We start from the raw sequence: 8,724 nt of genomic DNA, 5'->3' as shown, positions 1-8,724 counted from the left end.
AAGCCCTGGCTGCCAGGATTAGTTCTTGTTAGACCATTGTGCCCTGACTGCAGGACAGTGGGGCTTCGGATGTGACAAGGAGGAGGCAGTTTGCTCCCCATTGACTGCAGCTGGAGAGATCGGTGTTGGAAGCTGATTCACTCAACTCTACTTTCCCTGCTGCAATATTTTTTTTTAACCTAAACTCTAGAGCAAAGGCATTTGTCTCTCCTGAGGGCCTGCAGGACACTCTGACTCCTGGGCACATCTCCTTCCCTGCTGCCCTCTTCCTCATGACCATAAACATAGTAATGTTCCAGCTTCGTTTCCTCCACATCTCATAACAACAGTGAACAAGGGAAACTCAGCTTCTGACAGAAGCATCAACAGCAATATTATTATAGAGGCAGTGTATTAAGATGATAAATGCTTCCACTGCAGAAAACTCACTCTGAGGACTGTGTGTCCTCTGTTGCATTGTGTTTCCTGTTCCTCCTCCCCTGTCTTCTGCTCCATGTCCTAGTGAAGCCAGAGCGCTGCCTTTATGCTATATTGGGCGCCTGACAGAAGAAATACCAGCATCCTCAGAAAGCTCAATAAAAAACTTTGTGTTTTGCAGGCATAGGTACACTGAACTCATCATCAGCAGTTTGTAAATTGTCTGTATTTACCTGTAGTCTCATGCTAGTGTTTCCTATTCTCCACTGACAGATCTTCCTATGTAGCCTGACAAACTAATGTTTCAATTAATATAAGCTCATCTGTACACGATGTTATTGTGCAGTTGAGTCAACCTGATTCAAGTGAGAAAGGGCAAAGCTGCTAACTGAGAGTTCCATGCTGCACTGACAGCAGCCCTGCAGAAACTGAGGCAAAAGGCAGCCCCTGAAATACTCCACAAGCAGATTGACCATGTTATCCTTAGCACTGCTACTCTGCCCAGACTGTGAAAACGATTTCTGTGTTTTCTTGTATTCTTATTCATGCTGTGCCAGTATCATGTGCTGGCCCCTCTGGAACATGATGTAAATCCCTTATTCAGACTTAAGTACTGCATAAACCTTCAGATAAATATAGCATAGCCCATAAGCGTTCTAGCACAGATACCCTGAGCTGGGCATCCAGCTACTCAAAGGTGACCAACTAAAGAGAAATGCACTACGGCTGATAAGAAAAACATTGGCCACATAAAGAGGGAATGGTTGGTGGTTTTCGCTCTTCTGGACCTGTCTTGCCATGCACCCAGTAGGAGTTTGTAACTGCATTTTTTTTTTTTTAAATCTGCTAGTTCTTCACTTTCTCTGTTTCGTACCTGTAATAAATGTAAAGCTCTCTTCTGCTCTGTAAGTTTTTGGGTTTTGGTGTTTTTATTTGGTTGGTTTTTTTTGTTTGTTTGTTTTCTTTTTTTCTCCATATAGATTTGGTTTAAAAAATAATGTATAAATACAAATCTACCCCAAAGTGACTTTTCACTCTATAACCCCACTCTGAAGCCAGCAAGAATGCTAAAGTCATGAGTGTATTCACCTCCTTACAACTAAATACATAATCAAGATTGTTCCTATAGGGACTGGAAAGTTGGTCAGTACCATCATTGGTGCACAGTGTACAGTTACCTCATCCTCAGGTAAGCATTTCCATTTGATCTTAAGACCCCGTTGACTGGATCAGTTTCAGGCTACAGTGGCAGACAGGAGAGTCACAGTGAGTCTGGAAGCCCAGCCACAGACAATGCAAGGCCAATGGAATGTACAGTGAAGGTGAGAGCTTATTTACATGATCTGCCCTTGGAGTGCTCCTGAAAAATGAAGGCAGGTACAATAATAGCTTTTTTTTTTTTTCCTTTCTTTTTCTTTTTTATCCTTTGACAACAATAGTACAAATTCCTGTGGTTCAGCTGACAATCAGCTAAAAAACAGCTCCACCTTGTCAGGTAAATGGAGTTGAAGACAGTTTTTTCTCTGGTGGATTTTACATCAAGTAGATTAGAAAAACCTCTGAAGTTTGTGCTCCACACTTCACACTGTAAAAACTAAGCCACGGTAAATAACCTGCAATAAATCTGTGAGAGCTGATAAGGATGCAAAGGAGCAGGATTTCAAAACAGATAAACTGAAAAAATGCAGAACCACATATGTGCACAAGACAAGCCGATACTTGTTAAATTTGTCTGGAGGACCCCAGCTGTGTATTAAACCTCCATTGTGCAAATATAGCAAATAGATATTCTTCATCCTACTGAATTAAAATATTCATAATGTTTGAAATGCGACAGAGGCATGGAAAATGACACCCATACTACTTATAGTGGTCATCCTAATGTTGGTTAGATATGAAGTATACGCGATAGACTTTTCATAACATTTTAATGAGTATATGCATGCATACGTTAACTTACTTAAAGGTGAATCTGGTGAAAGACTGTGTCCGTATGGTGTGCTGACCAAGGACTGTCCCCTCCATGTAAGAGCACTGCCACTGGGCTGTAAGGTCCATCCTTCCTGCTTTCATTTTCCATTTCCTATCCTCACCTTCAATGCCCTCCCATTTCCATTAGCTTTCTAACGATATTAGGAGATATTAGGAGGAAGCTGTCTGATGGGGAAAAGATGTCATCTTCTACCTTACTGTAGAAGAAAGAAGTTGTGGGATTTTGTCAGCCCTTCAGTGCACAGCCACTTGGGAGGGCACAGTCCGAGCCTTCCTCACAGTATCAGAGCCCAGAGAGCAAAGGAACCATGATCTCCCACAGCTCTTGTGAGGTCAGACATGAGATAGGTACCAAGTGGTTGAAGTAGAAACACTTCCTGTGCCCAGAAGCCTAAACCTAGGCATTTGGGGATTTTTAAACTAAAAAAGCAAAGTTCCTGTGCATAAGGGCTCTGTAACAGTGCAGCAGACAGCGTACAGGATCTTCTGTGTCAAGCAGCTAAACCCTGTTCAGGTCTTTCTAGGCTGTGTCTGGACCTTACAAATTTCCCTCTGCAGTGGTTCTAAGACCCATTCATATAACAGACTAACAACCTGTAAAATTTCAGTTTGAAATACCTTTGGAGAGTTATAGTAAACATTAAAAAATGTAACTGATAATAAATTTCCATTTTGTTTTTACTATTACAACTCTTAGAGTAGAAAGCATTTCATACAAAAAGAGTCTAAAACAAATCTCATTTTAATTTTGCTGAAATAATTTATAAATCATTTTCATAAAAGCATGGTAAAAGACATGCCCTTCTGCTTCTCCACTATGTGAGTGACACGTGAACTTCTATGTCTAAGCTTCTGGAGATAAGGATTTAGAAGCAAATATTGATGCTGTCTTAGCTTTTGTGCTACGACCAACGCCACAGTAACAGAGCACACCAATAAAGTGCTGCAGTTCTGTATAATTATTATATTAATTGGAACATTATTTACAGAGAGGGCTGCCTACACAGCATGCATCTACTTTCTGAAATGCTCACAGCACTCAGCACACAGCAGGCAGCCAGCATAAAAGTTCGGTTAAAGAAACAGTAAAATAGCCATCCATATAAGTGCAAGTTAATGAACTGAGTCCTCCCGGCAGGAAGACTTGAATGTGGGCAACCATTTTCAAATTTAAGAGAGGTGACCTTAAAAGCCTGCCGTGCATCAAAGTAATGCAGTGTTTATGACGATGCTGGTGGGGCCCAATAGATTTAGAAGAACAATGAATATCATCTATTGAATTAAAATACATTGTACATAATACACTATATATTCTAAATTCTATTCTGACAAAGATCCTTTGTGGAAACCAGAGTAAGAAAACAACCACTTCGATGTGTAGGGCCACCATGTCACATTTAAATTAAGTACTGAAACAGCATGTTACATACTAAATCCTGTGCATAGCAGCTGTTTATGGAGTCCCTCTTTCATGAAAGTTATCTAGACACCATGAAAATGAACTGCCACCCCCTCCCCATGCACCTAAAACTGACATTAATGCCAACTATTCAACAAAGATTTCATATATGAAATCTGGCAGAAGGGAAATTGCCACTGCAGTGTCCAACTGACTTCCTAGCAAACTCAATGGAAAAAAAAACAAAACACCCTGCAATGCATGCAGGATTTCTTCAAAGCTAACAGATTTGATGGATTGTTTCTCCCAAGATTACTATTTCATTATCAAATATGAATTATGGCACAGTTACTCATTTTTACAACATATCAGCTCAAAGTCCATGAATGACTCTGCAGTTTATTCAGCACAGGTATACAACACTGTGTGATGAAAGAGATTTACAGCACTCAATATTTCCACAGGATAGTTTGTAAAACCCTTTTTATAATTTGTTTCCTAAAATATGCCATCTCTGCAGACTTTTGGACAGACTGTCCATCATGCCTAGGACTTTCTGACCTAGCTCAACCTAAAGCAGGAAGATAATTTTTGCCATTAACAAAGAGTCATCATTAATCAGGTTTTCACTGCAGGCTCTTCTGATGCATTATTTGTGATGTTGGAACTTACATACTGTCCTCGTAAAATGAAGCCAGTCACTTCCTTGGTAATTATATGGTTTAACAGCAGTCTGGATCCCAGTTAACCTTCAGTGAACATTAAAGCATTTTATGTTAGGTATTCAGAGGAACAAAGAGCACTCTGGTGCCTAATTTCCTCTGTGGATCATGTCAGAGAACTGCAGTATTACAGAACAGCTTGAGTTAGAAGGAAGCTTCAAGCCCACCCAGCCCCAGCTCGCTGCCATGTGCAGGGCTGCCACCCACCAGCTCAGCCTGCCCAGGGCCCTGTCCAACCTGGCCTTGAGTGCCTCCAGGGATGGGGCACCATAGCTGGGAAAATGTGTCATAGAGAAGCACTTAGGTTAAAACTGTTCAGCTTTTCAAAATAAGATGGAGAAAAGATTTGGTTACAGTAAAGCTGTACCTATGGGAGAAAATGCCAGTGTTAAAGGACTATTTAATCTAGTGAGGAATAGCATAACAAGAAACAAAGACTAAAAGCTGAAGTTAGATAAATTTAAATGATAATTAATGTTTCTCCTTCTAGCAGAGAGAGTCATTAACCTTTGAAACAAAGTACCAAAGGAAGTGCCAGATACTCCATTTACTGAAAATTTCAAATGAAGACTGTATGACTTTCTGGAAAATAAAACACATCAGTGGAGTCCACAAGAGAAGTTTTTCTGTGATTTGAACAGTTCTACACATTAACATCTCCAGTTTTAAATACCCTAGCTCTCTGTGAAGTATAAAAACTTCAGTGCATTTGATAAAGACATGAAAGAAGCTGAGATTAAATTGCTCCTCTTCACCTTCCTCTCCACAAGTTCATTATGATGAGACAGAACATATCTCTCATACAGAATTTTCATTGGAGTGCATATTACCATATTCCCAGCAGAAGAGCACGTGTGCTTGGTGGATCCCTTACTGCTGTTTGTTTCTGTACAGCAGAGACCCACCAGCAGCAGGACCACCAGGATGCCCATCCCGCAGGGCTGCTCTCAGTGAGTTCTCCTCATATCTGGGATTGCCCTAAATTCATCATCTTGCACTTGGTCTTGTTCAGTCTCATTAGATTCTTGTTGGTCCACTTCTCAAGCCTTTCCTGGTCCCTCTGAATGGCATTCCTTCTTTCTGTTGTGTCAACTGCACCACACAGCTGGATGTCATCAGCAGCCTTGCTGAGAGTACCCTCAAATCCAATCTCAGTGTCATTAATAACCTGGCTGCAGCCATCCAGCTAATATCTTATCAACTAAATAGTGCATCCTTCACATCCATATCTCTCCAGCTTAGAGATAAGGATGTTGTGCAGGACCATGTCAAAGGCCTTACAGAGAAGTCCAGGAAGATGACATCAATTGATCTTGCCTTGTCAACTGATGCAGTCACTCCATTGTAGAAAGCCACCAGATTGAATAGGCACAATTTCTTTTTTCCTCAGAAAGTACTGAAAATCAACAATGTATTTATTTTTTCTTAATGTTTTCTGTGGTTCTTTGAATACAATCAATTCCCTTGTGGTTTTAACATCAATCTGTGTACATCTAGGTACCTATTTTAGACAGACATATCTTGTAGGAATAAGGAATAGGTGGTTACCAGATGCTGCCTGGCATTAGTCTATGGGTTTTATCCCTCTAAGGCACCCCTGGCTAGGTGCAGCCAACAGCATTGTACTTATTCAAAAGTTTTTTTATGATTAGAAGTTACACAAGAAGAGACATAAAGTATGCTATTGCTGGCACTGAAGGAACAAACCTGCCAGAACCACCACACTTTGACAGCATAAGAAGAAGCATGAAGTACTTTCCCAACTCAGAAAGAAAGAATTAAGACATTTAATATTCCCGCGCGTTGGGAATGTTAGTGAGTACAAGGGTACCGATTCGATTCCTGTTGGACAGAAGTATGTACCTAAGCTGCTGCACAAACATGATTCACCTAGTTGTTAATTGCCAGTTCAGTGGTCACATTTCACATCAAATCTTTAAGTACCTTGAAAATGGGTGCTTTGTACCTGAACATCACTTGGTTTCTCCTTGGTTAGTGTGAATGTTGAAAAGGTAGTAGGAAAAGATCCATATGCAGTGTTCAGTGGCAAAGTTTTAGCCAAGGTAACATTCTTTGTAAAACAGTCTAGGAAGAGATAGTACAGAGATCTGTAGATTGCATGCAAAAAACAATTGCTCCTATGTTTTGCTTATGAAAGACATATTCTGTTTTTCCTCATTTAAAGATTCTGACATAATACTTAAATCATCTGCAGATGATACCTAAGCCTGCAGCTGAGAGCCCTGTGATGGAACAGTAGCCCAGGGCAGCAAAAGGATAGTTGGAGAGACCATGCTGTTTGGCTTCCCCTCATGCCTTGCAAAAAATCAGTAAAGGAAGATAGCTGGCAGCTTCCATCCCTACAGGAACATCAGCTGCTTGCACCAGCCCTCCCACTTCTAAAATAAATGGGGATCTGCTGACCTTGTGCTTTAAGTGAAAAGGAGACAGACGTAAAACAATCATTCTGGCTGAGCTAAGAGCATTAGGCACTTAAATGGATCAGCTTCATTCAGGCATGCTGAATTCCCCTCCAGATGAGGGGAGGCACTGACTGCCAGGCTACCTTACCAGATAGCAGACAATGACAGGGAATGGCACTTAGGATGAGCAGCACTTTCCAATGGGCAATGGATACTAGAATCCAACTGACAGCCAAGGCAAATAGTAAGACCCATAGCCAGCGAGACCATTTCAAAACTGTACTCCTGGGCTGGAAAGAGCTAGCTGAGCACTACCAGAAGTCTATCTATTTATTTACAATTAGTAATTATCGAAAAAGATACCCTGCAGTTATACATTGTTTCTCAACCACTAAAAATAAAAACCCAAATTCCCTGACAAATACCATAGAGACCAGTATTGGCAAAAGTATGAAATTGTTTCATATACTGAATGTTGGTTAGAAAACAGTAATTCCTTGATAGCAACAGACATTCCTAGGAGGTTAGGGAGATGTAAGTATGTGAGAAAGCTCTACCTCTTCTCCATTAATATCTAATGATGTGGCATGCCTCTGCTTCCATCACTTTATGCAGTCTGACTCCAGTGCTCTGCAGTGTCTGTCTGATTATAGCTGGGTCTGCTCCTGTGCATCACCACTACCTCTGCTACCAGCACAAAGGAAAGAACCAGCGAGGGATTTAGACAGCACTGAGATACAGGGAGGCTTTAGGCACTGTCACTTTTTGGGTCCCGTGTGTGAACATTAGAGAAGGTAAGTGTTCTTGCAGAGCAATCAGATGGAGAGAAAGAAAATCCAAATCCCTCACTTCTCTTTATGTCAAAACCTACTTTTCCCCCCAGAGTAGCTATGTTCATCATTCTGGATCAGATTGAGCAGAAGTAATCAATAGGTGTACTACTCCTGCAGTTTCAAACACTGGTAGCATTCTCTTGGCTCTCTGACAAGTTTAAAACCATTACACGTTGTTGCTAGACTGTATAAATCGTTACCAAGCTTCCTCTGAATACTTGCTGCTCTTCAGTGTGTCTGGATAGCGTTTTGCATGACTTAAAGCTGTAAATAGTATCATCTTCCATCCAATGTGATCTTTCTTCCAGAAATACTCCATACCATTGACTCATTATTTTTTTCAAACAAATTTACCTCAAAATATTGAGTTTTTGATTGCTTCCACTTAGCAAATGAAATTTTAAAAGACTTACAGAAAGTAAATTAAGCCTACCTCAAGTAAGGTAAACACACACGTTTAAGTGGATGTTTAAGTTAGATGGGTTTTCCTATAACAGATCATACCAACCTGTATTTGATTCATAGGTAAATCAAGTTACTAAAAGTTCACATTTCAAATGCAAGCAGCTATGAGGAAAGAATTATTATTATTTTTAATGTTGCAATGCTACTGTACAGCTGTAATAGAGATAGCTCAGATTTAGGCAAACCTGTGATAGGTCAAATGCTTATCACAGCCATCTGTTCTGGCACTGGGCTTCTTTCTCCCATTTCTTTCCTTAATCCTTGTCAATGACAAAGAATTTTTCTGGCTCTTGTAACTGTATTCACTCTTCTTTCTCCTATCATAATTTCATTGAAAGTTTGATTTACTAATGTGAAATATGAGTTGCTTAAACATGTGAATTCATGCTCTTTTCTTTGTGTGTGTGTGTGTGTGTGTGTGTGTGTGTGTATGTGTGTGTGTGTTTACTGGAAGCTTTGCAGTTTTAAATTTT

This window comes from Meleagris gallopavo, chromosome 1 (genome assembly GCF_000146605.3).
Source record: "Meleagris gallopavo isolate NT-WF06-2002-E0010 breed Aviagen turkey brand Nicholas breeding stock chromosome 1, Turkey_5.1, whole genome shotgun sequence".
Lineage (NCBI taxonomy): Eukaryota > Metazoa > Chordata > Aves > Galliformes > Phasianidae > Meleagris > Meleagris gallopavo.
The sequence above is the reverse complement of the archived record's forward strand: the minus strand, read 5'-3'. Positions refer to the sequence as shown.